General features: G+C 45.9%; 1 protein-coding gene across 1 annotated transcript in view; it reads right to left on the minus strand.

Moving 5' to 3' along the window:
- DHRS11 (dehydrogenase/reductase 11) overlaps positions 1-17,603 on the minus strand; it is a 125,420-nt gene that overhangs the window by 107,208 nt on the left and 609 nt on the right. The gene's annotated exons all lie outside the window — the stretch shown is intronic.

Consider the following 17,603-nt stretch of genomic DNA (forward strand, 5'->3'; position numbering starts at 1 on the left):
GATGGCCAGCCTGCATGAGGGCCATTGCAGCAACAGCCTTACTGGTCCAGGAAGCTGATAAGTTGACCTTGGGGCAAGAACTGGTTGTTAAAGTCCCCCATGCAGTTCTCACCCTCATGGAGTATAAGGGCAACCACTGGTTTACAAATAACCGTATGGTTAAGTACCAAGCCAGCTTGTGTGAGAATCCACGGATACACCTGGAAACAGTGGCTACATTCAATCCTGCTACTCTTTTGCCAGCATCTGAGGGACCACCGGATCATGACTGTATCCAAACCATGGATGAAGTGTACTCCAGTCGACCAGATCTTAAAGATGTTCCGTGGAGGGACCCAGATGTAATTTATTTCACAGATGGAAGCAGTTATGTGGAGAACTCCAAGCGACTGGCAGGCTATGCTGTGGTGACAGAGGACAAGGTGATAGAAGCGAGAGCCCTGCCCCAAGGAACTTCAGCCCAGAAAGCAGAACTTGTGGCCCTCATACGAGCTCTGGAGTTAGCAGCAGGACTGGTAACCAACATTTATACTGATTCCAAATATGCCTTCACAACTCTACATGCTCATGGAGCTTTGTATAAGGAAAAGGGACTCATAAATGCTGCAGGCCAACCTGTTAAGTATGGACCTGAAATACTTCAGCTGCTAGAGGCTGTGTGGGCCCCTAAGAAGGTAGCTGTTATTCACTGCAGGGGACACCAAAGAATAGATACTCCAGTGGCCCGAGGGAACCGCCATGCTGATCGGGTGGCCAAGGAAGCTGCTCGAGGACCCCCAGCAAGTACTGTGACTCCCCTGTTCCAAATTCGACTGCAAGAATGGACACCTATATATACCCAAGTGGAAGAGAAATGGGCTCAAGAAGAAGGTGCAGTAAGGAGACCTGATGGCTGGTTACATCTCCCTGATACCAGAGTTCTGGTGCCACGCCACCTAGCTTGGCCTGTAGTGTCTCAAGCTCATGACCTATCACACTTAGGGAAAACAGCACTAGCCCGTCTACTCAATCGAGTAGTGGTGCTGGAAGGATTGGATAGTCTGGTTGCCACTGCCTCTGCCCGATGTACTCTCTGTGCCCAGAATAATGCTCGTCAGGGACCCCGTATTCCACCAGGAGTTCAGTCTAGAGGACTAACACCCTTTGAGTCCCTAGTTATAGATTTCACAGAAATGCCCAGGAGCGGTAGGCTCCGATATCTCTTAGTCATGGTCTGTACCTTTTCTGGGTGGGTGGAAGCATATCCTACAGTCACTGAGAAAGCCACAGAAGTAGCTCGAGCCCTCCTTAGGGATGTCATCCCCAGGTATGGACTGCCCCTTGCCATAGGTTCAGATAATGGTCCCGCCTTTGTTGAAGCTACACTTCAGGCCCTGTCCCGCGCATTGCGCATTACCTGGAAATTGCATTGTGCCTATCGTCCCCAGAGTTCAGGGCAGGTTGAGCGGGCAAACAGAACCTTGAAAAATAGCCTAGCAAAGATTTGTCAGGAAACCCAATTGAAATGGCCACAGGCATTGCCACTAGCCCTCTTTCGCCTCCGATGCACCCCAACTAAAGGAACAGCCCTCTCTCCCTTTGAAATTGTGTATGGGAAGCCCCCAGCCATTTTACAGGGAATTAAGGGAGACATAGGGATTTTAGGGTCTGCCCAGGTGCAGGAGCAGGTAGCCCTCCTGGGTAAGATAATTTCTGAGCTTCAGTCTTATGTGAGAGAAATAAACCCTGTCCCCTTCCAGGCTCAGGTACATTCCTTCCTGCCAGGGGATAGAGTTTGGGTGAAAGACTGGAAGCTCCAGCCTTTGGGGCCCCGATGGAAAGGACCTTTTACTGTTTTGCTTTCTACCCCTGCAGCTGTGAAGGTCGCAGGGATTACTCCATGGGTCCATTGGTCTCGAATTAAGTCTGCTGACCAGACTGAGCCCAGCACGGATCAGACGGAGCCTAGACAGTGGAGAGCAGAAAGTGATCCAGCGGAGCCATTGAAGTTGCGCCTGACCCGAACCAAAGAATCTACTAGCTGAAAAGAAGGGTCAACTGCATACTGCAGGAGCTGCTGAACTTCGGCTTCATACTGAGACTCTTTCTGTCCAGATTCTGGCTTTCTTGGAATTTGAAAGCTTGATCCTTATCAGTTGAGGGTCTATCCCAACTGGTATAAGAACTCAAAGACTGAGAACACTATATGAGAGTAATCTGTGATTAGCACAGACTGTTGAAATATTATTGCTTAATTAGTTTGCTGTATTTGTTTTAGATTAGGAAGAAAGAAAATGTTAGTAGTTTGGATGCTTTTGTTGTTTTCTACTCCTTGCCTCCTTGTTCCTAATACCCCAACTCGCTCCAACCTTTGGTTACACTCTGTCCAGGAACTAATTAGCCAGGCAAAGATTACTTCCCCTTGTATTGTGTGTTCCCGATTTTCTCCTTATACCACAGATGTCCCAGCTGTACCTGTCCCTGTGCAACTCCCAGCTCTTATACCTCCCTATTTTTCGAGTTCAGGCCCTTGGAGCCAGGATTATACTTGGTGGTCCTTTTATAATGCTACTTCCCCCTCTGAATCTTCTCTAAGGCCAGTTTTTACGTCTCCCTATCCAGCCTCTGGAGTGTTTTGTTTAACAAGAAGCATCTCAACTGTTCTTCCCATTCCCTGTAACTATACTAATGTTCTCCCAGAAAAAGGAGAATCTGTGTGGGTAGTTTCTCCAGGTACTCCTATGTGCCCTGCTACCATACCTGTAGATTATGACCCAGGTGATTATCTGGCTCCTAAGCGTACCACTGAGAAGACTATAGTGTCCAAGCTTATTTTCTACTTTCATAAGTCCCCGGGGTATGAAGAGTTACTAACAAATGAGCAGCCTGTCACAATTGGGGATTGGCGCCTATGGTGTGCAAAGTCTCCATTTCGTCTTCGTTCCCCCTGGGATAGGGGCTCGCATTATGGGCACCCTAAGTACCCTGTCCAGCCTGAGCCAACATTTATTGGGAACTTTCCTCACCCTCTTCTTGGTCATTACTGGCTCTGTGATAATGTCCTCCACATGATTCTTCCCCCTACATATAATTTTTGTGTATTGGTAACCTTGAATTATTTTCCTAAAGTTATTCCTCTTAAGCCACTATCCCCGCACCGCTCTAAGCGAGAGGCTTTGTCCTTACCCTCCTCCGTTGCCACAGAGGATGAGGCGATTGAATTAGCCCTCCAGTATATCAATTCTACTTATCCTCTGACTAAAAAGAGACTTGTAGCCCTTTCTGCCACGGCCTGGATTCCAATTGGAGGCCCGGTAGCGGGTATTACTGAACTAGGTATGGCTACCCGGAGACTTCAGTCCCTACTCCATGTTTTAGTTCATGAGCTGAACGTGGTAGTCAATGCATTGCAGGATCAAATTAATGAATTAAGTATAGTTTCTCGGTATAATCGTATGGGCCTTGACTATCTCTTTGCAGCTCAGGGTGGCCTCTGCACAGTGCTAAATTCTTCAGAGTGCTGTACTATTGTCATAAATAGGACGCATGTAGTTAGGCATGCTATGGATAAAGTCCTACAGTTGGCTAGCCTTAATGTGGAGGATTACCGAGGAGGATTAGACCTTACCTCCTGGTGGTGGTCATTGACCTCCTGGATACGTCCCTTGTTCATTTCCCTAATAGTCTTAGTTTTAGCAGGGTTGTTGTTTTGTTTCCTGGCCTCATGTGCTTCGGCAGTATGCCGTCAAACCTTAACAAGTAGGGTAATGGTGATTCACAAGTCTATTCCTAGTTAGGATCACTATAATCTCCAGAGTTTGAGTTGTGAGACTTATCTCTGCATAAGCTGATTTTAGTCTCAAAGGGGGGAATGAAGCAGCCATGGGCATAATCATATATAAGAAATCATATGAAGGGTTAATTCTGTTAAAAGCTTGAAGTTAGAATTCTAACTTTTTACTTTGCAACTAAAGTGAAGGTATGCCAGATGGTTCATATTATTTCAATGTCTAGCTTGGCCGAGCTAAGGTTAGGAAAGGTCAGTGAGAAATGAAACTCTGTCCCTTGTGAATTGCCAATGCTAGCTGGCACAGCTGTAAACTATTATGAATGAATAAAGGAATGAGCCAGACATATGATTAATTGTAGTTTAAAATGCTTAGATAGAAAATACTATTTAGAGAGAGAGAGGCAATAGATTAGTATTTACAAGTTTTTGATATTTAGAATATGTCTTATAAGAAATACTGATTCTGTGTAAATTAATAAGGTTTGTGTCTGTGTAGAATATCTGTTAAATTCTGTATTACTCTTTGCTGTTTAAGAGGTCAAGCAAGGACTGCATTGAGGAGATCAACATGTGGTTTGACTTAGCCATAGTTCTGGCTGGTTCAATGTATAAGCTGATAGGTGAAGAGGTCAGAACTAGTCAGCTCTCTTCTCCTTGATTAATTATAGCTAAGTGTAGGACTGGCCTCCTGGAAGTAATAACCTGATATGTATGCTATTAAGTAAGATTGGCTTTTGACCCCTTTAATGAATGCCAGAGTTTAGTTAGCAGTTAGTACTAGGAATATGAGAAATCAATCATAATAACATGTAAGAGACTGGAGACCAAATGTCTGGCTTAAGGGGCCCCAGGTCAGAGGTCAGTTTAGGATGTCTGGAACCTATGTAACTGATATTTCAAAAGTAATGATTGGTTGAGGCAAGGTAGCCAATCAATTTCTTAACCAATTGGAGAGTAAGGGGGCTAGGCTAGGAGGAGGGCTTAGGACCCTATTTAAGTAGGAGCAGAAGCAGTTTACGTCAGAAGGAGCTCAGAAGAAAGAGAAGGACAGAAGGAACAGACAGAAGAAGGAGAAGACAGCATAAGAAGAGAAGCAGCTGAGACAAAGACACAGAGAGCTGAGACAGAGGAGAAGAGAGCTAGAACTGATGTCTTGCTTTGTTTGCTGGCAAATAAAGAAGATTTTTCTCTCATACTGGTGTGTGCTGTCTGACTCCTGAAGCATCACAAATTCATGCCTCCATTCCTGCAACACTTATACCTGCAGGTGTCACCTATATGTAGGTGCAGTAGGTTTCTGGTGGGTTTTGGAGGGCTCACACTTTCCACCACAAGTGTACCAGTTAGAGTGGGTTATGGGCCTGGGTCCCCTTCTCTACGGTGCGCTACACCGACCACTAGGCTACTCCAGTGACCTACTTGCTGCTCTAATACGACTGGCTATAGCATCTGAAGCTGTCATAGAGGTTAGTATGTACTGTTTCTTTCACAACTTTGAAGTGTGGGAGGGGATCAGTGACCACTGGGGGAGTAAGGGAAAGTCATGACAATATCTCCAGTGGTCATCTCATTATTTAGGGCACCTTTTTGTCACTTAGAAGTGATTGAAACAGGTCTAGACCAAAATGAATGTTAGGCCTGTAAGTTTTTGCTTTCTTCCAGAAAAATGTCCAAGTTTTTGGAATACCTAAATCCCATCCCCACAGTGGCGTAGCTAGGGTAATTGACACCCGGGGCCGGTCGTTTTTTAACACCCCCCTTCCTCAGGTCAATACAGTGCTGTTACAGTATCCTATCCTGACCTGAGGAAAGGGGTTTTGTTCTCTGAAAGTTAAGTCAAAATGTATTAAAATTAGTCCAATAAAAAGATTACCTTATTTACATGTTCTATTTATAAACATTTATTAACACAGCTACAATATATAAATATAAATATATATTTTATTTAGTTTGTTGTCTCTGGTTCTGCTTTCCTCATCTTCTTTTCACTGTCTTCCTTCCATCCAGCATCTGTCTTCGCTCTCTCTCTGCCATCCAGTGTCTGCCATAGGCGCCCGGTATAAGAGGCTTGGGGAGGCTAAGCCTCCCCAGCCGCTGCAGCAGTCTGATTCCCCGACGCAACGCCGGCCCGACACGCTCTGCCTCCAAATCTCCTGGCTCATCCGGATGAATCGGTGCTGCCCCCTGCAGCGGCTCTCTTTCAACGTTCCTCCCTTCTGGCGTCACCTCGTCCCGGTCACCACTTCCCCACAGAAATGGCCCGAACCGACGACGCACGGACACTTCAAACGCCGGCCCTGGAAAAATTAGCACTGCTCCCCGCAGCTCCTTTACCACCAGCAGCCCAGCAACCTTGTCCCTATCCGAACCCCTCCAAAGGCCAAAACAGCGATGCCGCTTCCTCCCGCATTCCCTCTTGCAGCGCTCCTTCCTTCTGGCGCTCCTCCCACGCTCCGGTCCTCAGATCACCTTCCCGAAATGGCCTTAACAGGCCCAAAGATAACCTGGCACCCTGACCACATTGAGAGGGCCCATTCAGTCGGCATCTCCAAAACCCATACCATAGTAATTCAAGAGGAAATTGTGACACGCAGAGCACGTTGGATTTCAAGAGAGGTAGGTGCTGACTCTGACTCTTTTGTTTAAACATAACTAAATGGGCTTTAAGCCCCTAATGCTTTTGGTTTTCCTATATTTTGTTTATTTTTGAAATTTGAAAACTGTTATCTCTATCTGGTTGTTAATAAAAGGAGCTCATTGTCAATTTCCACCCTAAAAGGATGTTTTGTGGCTGTACATGACATGAGAATTGTGACATGATCCCTTGTTTTATATTGTTGATGGTCTGCATTTTCCGTATGGGTGGTATATTGGTGTATTAGGTTCTGCCCAGTGTAATATTTATGGTACAGTAAGGTTCTGAATGTGTTTTTGCACAAAGTTGTGCATAGTGTTTTGCAGTTGAGTGATTATGGTTAGTATATGCCTTGAGCAACCACTTTATTCGACATATGATGTATATCTAATATCTAAATTGAATAAAAGGTATTAATTGTGACTATTATAATTTTTACTTATTTTTTTTTCTGTGTGTTGTCAGACAATTATGGATGTAAGCTCCGCCCCTGACCCCACCCCCTAACCCAGCCCCCTTTAGCCTCCCCAAACAGTTGGGCCACCGACCGCCTATGGTGTCTGCCCTCTCTAATGTCCCTTCCATCCACTGTCTGCCCTCTCTCTGTGCCCCTTCCATCCACTGTCTGCCCTCTCTCTCCCTTCCATCCACATCTGCCTTCTATTTCTGCCCCTTCCATCCACCATCTGCCCCAGTCTGCCATCTCTCTCTCCCCCTTCTATCAACATCTGCCCTCTCTCTCTCCCTTCCATCCACATCTGCCCTCTATCTCTTCCCCTTCCACCCACCATCTGCCCTTTCTCTCTGCCCCTTCAATCCGTCTGCCCTCCCTCTCCCATCCATCCAGGGTCTGCCCTCCCTCATGCTCCTCCCTTCCATCCAGGGTCTGTCCCCTCTCTCTCTCTGCCCCCAGTTCCAGTCCCCTTATTCCACCTGCCCCTAGTTCCAGCCCCAGCCCACATCTCCCACCTGCCCCCCTTTTCAGCCCCACTATCCCACCAGTCCCCAGCCCTTTTCTCCCATCAGTCCCGAGCTTCAGTCCCCAGCCACTTCTCCCTGCCCCCTTTTCAGCCCCTAGTTTCAACCCCAGCCCTTTTCTCTCACCTGTCCCGAGCTTCAGCCCCAGCCAGTTCTCCCTGTCCCTTTTAAAGCCCCCAGTCCCCACAGTTTCAGCCCCTGCCCCTTTTCAGCCCCCAGTTCTAGTACTAGCCCCTTATCCCAACTACCCTCCTTTTCAGCCCCCAGTTCCAGCCCCCTTCATCCACCACATGCCTTGCATCCCCCCTTTTCAGCTCCAGATCCATTCTCCCACCTGCCCCTGGCATGGACCCAGTTCCCTCCTGCCCCCTTGTCAGACCCCAGTTCCAGCTTCAGACCCCTTCTCCCATCTGAGCACTCCCCTCCCCAATCCACTTCTCCCCTCTGAGCACCCCTCTGAGCTCCCCCACCCCTCCCCAATCCCCTTCTCCCCTCTGAGCACCCATCTGGGCTCCCTCACCCTCCCCAATCCCCTTCTCCCCTGCCCAATCCCCTTCTCCACTCTGAGCACCCCTCTGAGCTCCCCAATCCCCTTCTCCCCTCTGAGCCCCCCCGACCCAGTCCCGTCCCCCCTCCGTCGAGAGCCGACAGAGCCCTCTTCTCCTGCCAGCACCCTGCCTTTTTTTTTTAATCCATGCAGCGGCGCAGGCAGCACCTCGCGTCTGCCCTGCATGTGCTGTGAAAGGAGAAAATCGCCTCGCTGGCATTGGGCCTTCCCTCGCTGTGTCCTGCCCTCGAGGAAATAGGAAGTTACTTCAGAAGAGGGCGGGACACAGCAAGGGAATGCCCGACGCCAGCGAGGCGATTTTCTCCTTTCACAGCACACGCAGGGCAGACACGAGGCGCTGCCTGCGTCACTGTATGGATTTAAAAGAAAAAGGCAGGACACGAGAGCTGTCGGCTCTCGACGGAGCACCCCCCCTCCCCGCTGACACCCGGGGCGGACCGCCCCCATCGTCCCGCCCTTGCTACGCCACTGCACCCCCAACATACCACCTTGTGATTTGGAAGCACTGCAGAGAAAAATGCCTCAAATCTATGCTTTGAAAATCATGATTTGGCCACTTTGTGCCATTTTTGAGACATTTTTCTCTTTTGAAAATGAGCCCTTAGTTTCACAGGCCTATAGCTCAAGTCTGCTCAGGTTAGGTGCATAACTGTCACACATCCTTCTGGCTTTGACTTTTTCTGTGCTTTTGGCTACCCAAGAACATCAGATTATGATCAACCTCTCCCCCCCACCCCTGCTCTTTTTTCATGCACAGAAGTATTTCACCCACTATACTGCTGCTTCCTTTAATCCAAATGCATGACCTTGTACTTTTTAGGCTTTGAGGGGCTCTTTTACTGAGCTGTATTAAGCACCTAAGTAGGAATGGATCATGGGTGGGAACAGGGCATGGCTGGCCCTGACAGCTAGCACATGGATCAATGCCACACATTATAACCTATCTGCAGTTAATAGCACCTCAAAAAGAGGTGCAACTACATTGCCAGTCCAGTAGCATGGCTACTGCTCAAAGTTACAAATAAGAGCTGTAGTTGTAGTTCCCCTCCCTCCAACCCCCACCAAAGCATAACCTCCGCCCACTAGCATAGCCCAACTCTCTCTGGGGTTCACGTAGGAGGTTCCCTGGTAGTCGTGCCAACCTCTCTTATCCTTATATAGGAGGAGTAATTGTCCTTACTTGGAAGGATGATCCCAAGCGGTAGTACCATGAGACTATCATTAGGGGTCAGAATGAACATTTTGAAAGCCAAAGTGGAGGGTGATCACTCTCTTCCCTTGGCATTACACTCCCATGGACTTCCCAGGTGGGGAGGCTTGGGCTATTCTAGTGGGGGAGGTGCTTGTGAAGGGGGGTGGGGGGAAACCACTGCCACAGCTCACTTTTTTTCAACTTTGGGCACTAGCACCTCTATTAAATGTCTGGGCATGCAGTGCAGGTATACTCACACTATCTGCTAGACCCCTGCAAAGTGTCTGCCCATGCGTTAAATACAGGGCAGATGCTGGACATGCTCCCTGCATTTACCACACAGGGTTTTGCGCTCACAGCAACTTCAGTTTGTAGTTGAGGGGTAGTAAGTGCAAAAACTTAGCACACTTTATTAAAAGGACTCCGAACTCTTAGCTGCCAAGTTCTAGATCATTCATTAAGCTTCAACTAGACCACTCCTTATGTTATTCCCGCAAGCTGGCATGTCTCCCATACTGTAAATTTTGGTATCATCTGTAAAGAGGCAAACCTTACCCGTTAGCCCTTCTGCAATACCACTTACAAAAATGTAAAAAAAAGAACCAGCCACGGTGACACACTGGCAATGCCCTTTTCCTCAGAGTGAACTCTGTTTACCACTGTCCTTTGTTGCCTTCCATGCAGTCAGTTTCTAGTCCAGTCAGATACATTAGGACTCAGACCAAGGGTGCTCAGTTTATTTATAAATCACTTATGTGGAACCGTGCCATAGGCTTTGATGAACTCTAAGTACAGTAGGGGGCTCATTTTCAAAGCACTTAGACTTAAAAAGTTCCATAGGTTACGTGGAGGGGCATAATCGAAAGGGGCACCCAAGTTTTCCTAAGGACGTCCTCTTTCATTTCGATAATACATCCATCTTTCATTTCAATAATACGGTCGGGGACGCCCAAATCGTGAAATTGAGGTCAACCTTAGAGATGATCATCCTTAGAGATGGTCATCCCTGATTTTCAGCCATATTGGAAACCGAGGACACCCATCTCAGAAACGACCAAATCCAAGCCATTTGGTCGTGGGAGGAGCCAGCATTCGTAGTGTACTGGTCCCCCTGACATGCCAGGACACCAACCGGGCACCCTAGGGGGCACTGCAGTGGACTTCAGAAATTGCTCCCACGTACATAGCTCCCTTACCTTGGGTGCTGAGCCCCCCAAAACCCACTACCCACAACTGTACACCACTACCATAGCCCTAAGGGGTGAAGGGGGGCACCTACATTTGGGTACAGTGGGTTTCTGGTGGGTTTTGAAGGGCTCACATTTACCACCACAAGTGTAAAAGGTGTGGGGGGGGGGAATGGGCCTGGGTCCGCCTGCCTGAAGTGCACTGCACCCACTAAAACTGCTCCATGGACCCTCATACTGCTGTCAGGGAGCTGGGTATGACATTTGAGGCTGGCAAAAAATATTTAAAAAGTGTATTTTTTAGGGTGGGAGAGGGTTAGTGACCACTGGGGGAGTAAGGGGAGGTCATCTGGTCAGTTTGGGCACCTTTTTGAGGCTTGGTCGTAAGAAAAAATGGACCAAATAAAGTCGCCCAAGTGCTCGTCAGGGACACCCTTCTTTTTTCCATTATCGGCCGAGGATGCCCATGTGTTAGGCACGCCCCAGTCCCGCCTTCGCTACGCTTCCGACAAGCCCTCATGAACGTTGGTCGTCCCCGCGACGGAAAGCAGTTGAGGATGCCCAAAATCAGCTTTTGATTATGCCGATTTGGGCGACCCTGGGAGAAGGACGCCCATCCCAATTTGTGTCAAAAGATGGGCTTCCTTCTCTTTCGAAAATAAGCCTGTATGTAACTTTGTAAGTTTAAGTGCTTTGAAAATACTCCTCATTTGTGTCTACTGCTCTCCCTCAATCCAATTCTCTGGTTGCCCAAAGAATTTAATTAGATTTGTGAGAAGACATACCTCTAGTAAATCTATCCTGCCTTGGGTCTTGCACTCCATTAGATTACAAAAAGTGTAGGATCCTCTGCTTCAAAATTATTTTCAATTTACTCACCATACATGGCTTGGGAGGAATCTTCCTTCACTAGTCAGTTATTTTCCCCATCTCAGTATGGAATATATGTGTGAGCGCATGTGTAAACTTTGCAAGCATGGTAGGTGTATTTGAAGGCACCTTTTGGAACCATCCTTTGACAACTGCTTTATTTTACCTTATCTCCTCCTGTGTTGCTCTAGGTCTGAAGTGCTAGACAGGTTAAAAGGGTCTTTTGAAATGTAGCACTTGTCAACATTCTCCAGCCTCTGCTGCTCACAGTAAGGAATAAGAATATTTCTGGACGCTCAACTCTCTGAAAACTATTAATACTGGGCCAGTGTTTTCAAATTCATTCATGATTATATTTACGCTTTATCACTGCATGCCTACAGTCAAATAAATAGATCAAGGGTAGGGCAACCTGTGGCCTGTGAGACCATAGAAAATATACACAGAAAACATCATTAAGCAGAGTTTTGGCAATTTAAAATACTGTATTTCACAAATATTTTCAGAACAGCCATGCTAGCAGTTTGTTGCCATCATTTTTGTTAAAGTTTTACTTATTTGTCACAGGTCTATGGAGCTCTGTGCATTTTTGGTTCCAACGTTAGCCCCACACTCTGCAATTTACTCTCAGAGGGGCTACTTTTAACTCAAGACTACCTCTACTTCAGGAAGCAGGTGAAAGCCTGGCTTGTCTCCCAAGCCTTTAATACATAGGGTGACTGACTAAGTACCATTCTGCATCTTGTAAGGAGGTTGGAGGGTCTAAGCAGCTCAGGAGGAGGTATGGGGTCAGACTACATTCCCCACAAGGCCCTGAGAGAAGGGAGCGGGGTGGCAGGCCCCCACGTGGAAGGGCGGGGGAAAAGGACTGGAGAGAGCAGCTGCGATGGCAGGCGAGGGCCAGAAGGGGGAGCAGGGATGACAAAGCTCAATACCCTTGGGTTAGAAATCAGTAGAAGATTCCTTCCACCTGGGAGGGGGAGGAGGTCTCCAACCAACAGCCTAGCAGAGAAGCAGAGTAAATGGAGTGTTTGGAGGAAGGAGAGGCTGGAGAGACCAACACACCAGGTTGGGAGGAACCAGTGGATATGGACTGTAATTGTACTTTGGGGCAGAGTTGCAGGGACTGAAGGCAGTGGGTGGTCACAGGAGTCAATTAGCTGTGTTGTGGGCGGTGTACTGCCATTCTGCAACCACCCAAGCGGAAAGACTTTTAAAACTGAAACCCAGGCTGTTGAACTGAGGGAGAACTTGGATTTAAAGGGAAGTTTTTTTTCTTGTTGCTTTAGTTTGGAAACTGAAGGGGACTTTAACCCCTTGAACTGAGATTTTGTGGAGGAGGGGAAATAAACTGTTTGGCACTAAAAGCTGTGTTGTCTGGAAGGACTTTGTTTGTGGACTGCTAAAGGGAGCCTACCACCCCTGAAGGTTTGCTACCAGGATTACAGTTATTACAATCTGAACAAGCTTGCTACACCCATTGTCATTTAGACCAGTTCCTTATCTCTTGATTAACTGTACAACAACTTGCCTTTAGTTTAGCCACTCATTTATTTATCCAACTGACTCTGTACCACCCATCTTGTCCCCCATCTATATATCTGCATTTGGCCCCTATCTGGTAAGCTGTATTGTAAAAAAGCATTAGTATCATAGCAATGGTATTTGAATGTTCTAATTGTGTGTTTACTAGATATTCCATCCCTATTATGCTTATATCATAGTAGTAACATACTTTGAGGGGCATTTTCAAAAGAAATGTCTAAGTTGGGATTTGGACGTCTTTGTAAAACATCCAAATCCGGAGGCAGGGAAAAGCTAATTTTTGAAAAAAGATGGACGTCCATCTTTCGTTTTGAAAATACCAAGGACATCCATGGATTTGGACGTCTTTGACTTTCAGCGATGTTTGAAACCAAAGACGTCCAAGTCAAAATGTCCAAATCCAAGCCATTTGGACATGGGAGGAGCCAGCATTTGTAGTGCACTGGTCCCCCTGACATACCAGGACAGCAATCGGGCACCCTAGGGGGCACTGCAGTGGACTTCATAAAATACTCCAAGGTACATAGCTCCCTTACCTTGTGTGCTGAGCCCCCCAAAACCCACTACCCCCAACTGTACACCACTACCATATAGCCCTTACGGGTGAAGGGGGGCACCTAGCTGTGGGTACAGAGGGTTTCTGGTGGGTTTTGGAGGGCTTGCTGTTTCCTCCACAAATGTAACAGGTAGGGGGGGGTATGGGCCTGGGTCCACTTGTCTGAAGTGCACTGCACCCACTAAAACTGCTCCAGAGACCTGCATGCGCTGTTGTAGACCTGAGTATGACATCTGAGGCTGGCAAGCAATATTTTAATAATGTTTTTTGAGGGTGGGAGGGGGTTAGTGACCACTGGGGGAGTAAGGGGAGGTCATCCCCAATTCCCTTTAGTGGTTATCTGGTCATTCCGGGCACCTTTTTGTGCCTTATTCATAATAAAAACAGGTCTGGGTGAAAACGTCTAAGTTTTACTCATGGACGTCTCTGCTGTTTTCCATTATGTGTCAAAGACGTCCAAGTCTTAGGAACGCCCAAGTCCCACTTTCACCACGCCTCCGATACGCCCCCTTGAAATTTCGACGTCCTTGTGACGGACTTCAGTTAGAGATGTCCAAAATCAGGTTTTGATTATACCGATTTGGACGTCTCTGAGAGATGGACATCCAAGTGCCGATTTGTGTCACTTTTTGGACGTCCATCTCTTTCAAAAATGAGCCTGATAGTAACATAGTAAGTGATGGCAGATAAAAACCTGAATGGTCCATCCAGTCTGTCCAACAGTCACATTCATTATCAATTCAAGATTTAAATCAACAATGAACGTGATATTATATATTTGATCATCGTATTATATCTCTGTTATTTGAATTTCAGTGTTGTTACAGATGTATATTTTTGATCCTGTTTCAAGGTAGGTTTCAATTTGCTGTGTTCAAGTTTTCCTTTCATTTGTACATTTTACTATTGTTAGGCTGCTAACAAAATTGTAAGTTTGATGTTAAGCTGTACATACTGTACATCACCTTGGGTGAATCTCTTCATAAAGGCGGTTAATAAATCTCAATAAACAATGTTGCGGCCAGCTACAGATAGTGCTGACATTCATGTGGCCATCCATACATTGGAAAGTATAAACAACAAAAAAGTCTATTTTCAAATGGATTTACTGATGTTGGTAATCCACATACGTAATGATAAGAGTTATCCCTTATTTCAAGATTTCAAGCAAAGGATTGTTTCTGCAGTTCAGATACAAAGAGCCTGATATTCAGCTGGCAGTGATCAGCGTTTTGGTGACTGCTGCCAACGTTAAACCCAGAAATTCAATGCCAGGCCATGTCTGGGCATTGGCAGTAAATTTTCAGGTTTCCAGAGCCAGCTGACACAGAGTTGGTATCATTTCTATAGCGCTACTAGACGTATGCAGCGCTGTACACATTATAAGCAGGTAGTTTCTCTGTCCCTAGTGGGGCAATGGAGGGTTAAGTGACTTACTCAGGGTCACAAGGAGCTGCAATGGGAACTGAACCTGGTTTCCCAGGATCTCAGCTCACTGCATTAACCATTAGGTTACTCCTCCACTCCTAAACAGAAGGTTAAGTGGCCTGGTTCTCAGCTCATTGCTCGAACCATTAGGCAATATTCAGCACTTAACAGGCTATGGATCACCCTATATAGGACTTCCTTTTATTTGGTAAATCTGGCCAGTTAAGTGCCGACTCCACCCCAAAAAATAGTTTGGCACTAACCAGTTATATGGCGTTGAAAATTAGCAGTTACCCCAAACAGGCTATTTAAATGGCCAGGAGCCATAGAATATTGACCCCAAATGTGTTTATAATTGCATCAACCAATTTGCTAATAGTAACATATACCAAGGTTATCACTTGTGCAAAGGTAATGCTTAAATACTGGTATATGTCATGATGATATCTAAAAACAATCCTGCCTTGGAATTGGGTAAATTTAAATGGTGGATTATAAATCATATTTTAAGTCGCATATTTATCTTATTTTACCATTTATATCCCACATTTTCCCATTTGAATTGTTTCAATGTGGCTTACAAACAAAATAGAATTGTTACATTTGATGAAATGATCTGTTTCTGTGTCACAGATTCAAATATGTTATTTGTGTGATCATAAAAAATGGTGTCTGTGTATGTCTAGGTTTTATGGATATTGGGGATGACTTTTTTTTTCCTTTGCTGGTAAATTGTCAGTATTCTCAATGGAGAAGGATAGTTAGTGGGGTTCCCCAGGGGTCTGTGCTGGGAACACTTTTTTTTAACATATTTATAAATGACCTAGAGATGGGAGTAACTAGTGGGGTAATTACATTTGCTGATGACACAAAGTTATTCAAAGTCATTAAATCGCGGGAGGATTGTGACCTTATGAGACTGGGCGTTTAAATGGCAGATTACATTTAATGTGAGCAAGTGCAAAGTGATGCATGTGGGAAAGAGGAACCCGAATTATAGCTATGTCATGCAAGGTTCCACGTTAGGAGTCACGGACCAAGAAAGGGATCTAGGTGTTGTCGTTGATGATACGTTGAAACCTTCTGCTCAGTGTGTGGTGGCGGTGGCTAAGAGAGCAAATAGAATGTTAGGTATTATTAGGAAAGGAATGGAAACAAAAATGAGGATGTTATAATGCCTTTCTATCGCACTATGGTGCGACCGCACCTCGAATATTGTGTTCAATTCTGGTCACCATATCTCAAAAAAGATATAGTGGAATTAGAAAAGGTGCAGAGAAGGGCAATGAAAATGATAAAGGGGATGGGACGACTTCCCTATGAGGAAAGGCTAAAGCGGCTAGGGCTCTTCAGCTTGGAGAAAAGGCGGCTTAGGGGAGATATGATAGAGGCCTATAAAATAATAAGTGGAGTGGAACGGGTAGATGTGAAGTGTCTGTTTACACTTTCCAAAAATACTAGGACTAAGGGGCATGCGATGAAGCTACAATGTAGTAAATTCAAAATGAATTGGAGAAAATATTTCTTCACTCAACGTGTAATTAAACTCTGGAATTTGTTGCCAGAGAATGTGGTAAAGGCAGTTAGCTTAGCGGTGTTTAAAAAAGGGTTTGGACAGCTTTCTAAAGGTAAAGTCCATATAGACCATTATTAAATGAACTTAGGGAAAATCCACTATTTCTGGGATAAGCAGTATAAAATGTTTTGTACTTTTTTGGGATCTTGCCAGGTATTTGTGACCTGGATTGGCCACTGTTGGAAACAGGACGCTGGGCTTGATGGACCTTTGGTCTTTCCCAGTATGGCAATACTTATGTACTTATATACAAAAGTATTTTACAAAGGAACCAGTATACTTTTCCATTTTGCTTAGCTTGAGGTCAGAAAGATTTTTTCTCAAAGTTATTTTCATCAGGTGGAAGCTACCATGTGGATTTCAAGTTAGCTACAGTCAATACTTACTTCTGTTTTTAAGGCATGTACTAAAAAGTGGTATATAAAAGATTAGTTGTCCTAAACCAGCGTTTCCCAAACTGTGCGCTGTGGCACCCCAGTGCGCCGCGGGACATTTGGGAGTTCACATACCGAGTGCCTCTCTCCACTGCCCACCCACTCGCTCGCTGCTGGCAGTGATGTAAAAGCTGCCTTTGGCCTGCCCCCGAAGCCTTCTTAGTACAGCATGCCGCCTAGGTAGGAACAGGAAGTGGCTGTACAAAGAAGGCTTTCGGGGCAGGCTGAAGGCAGTGCTTACACATTGCTGCCGATGCCGGCAGCCTGGAGGTTTGGAAGCCTTCTCCCACCCTGGGACCCTGGCTGCAGGACATTATGTTGCCTCCCTCCTGTGCTCAGGTCCGGGCTCTTCTTCATCCTCCTCTCCCAGGAACAAGATAAAAAATGGATTTCCGGGGGGGGGGGGGGCATGGATTTGGGGGGGGGGAGATGGTTCATGGGGGAGAGAGGGAGAAATATTCGACATGATGTGGGGTGGGGGGGGGACACAAAAAATTGCTCAGACACTAAGGGTGCCGCAAGCCGAAAAAGTTTGGGAACCACTGTCCTAAACAATGACTTTAATATAAAACCATTTTGAAGAGTCATTGCCAATGTTGTTCAAATAGCTAAACAGTTTGGTTATGTTATGCTCACCTGTGTGCATATTGTTTTGCAGTCACTCTCAAGTTATTGTTACCACCTTCTGTCTAAATTACCCTTGCTTATTCTTTGAGCAGAGGTTTTAAATACAATATTAGGGTTGTTCATATCTATATATAGCTTTTCTTGTACAGTATTTTACTTTGTTTATATATTTTTATACTTTTCATATTTTATTTTCTGGTCCTCTCTTTCAATTTCTATAAGTTTCTTTGCCTCTTGT

The sequence above is a fragment of the Microcaecilia unicolor genome, chromosome 13, assembly GCF_901765095.1.
Source record: "Microcaecilia unicolor chromosome 13, aMicUni1.1, whole genome shotgun sequence".
Classification (NCBI taxonomy): Eukaryota; Metazoa; Chordata; class Amphibia; order Gymnophiona; family Siphonopidae; genus Microcaecilia; species Microcaecilia unicolor.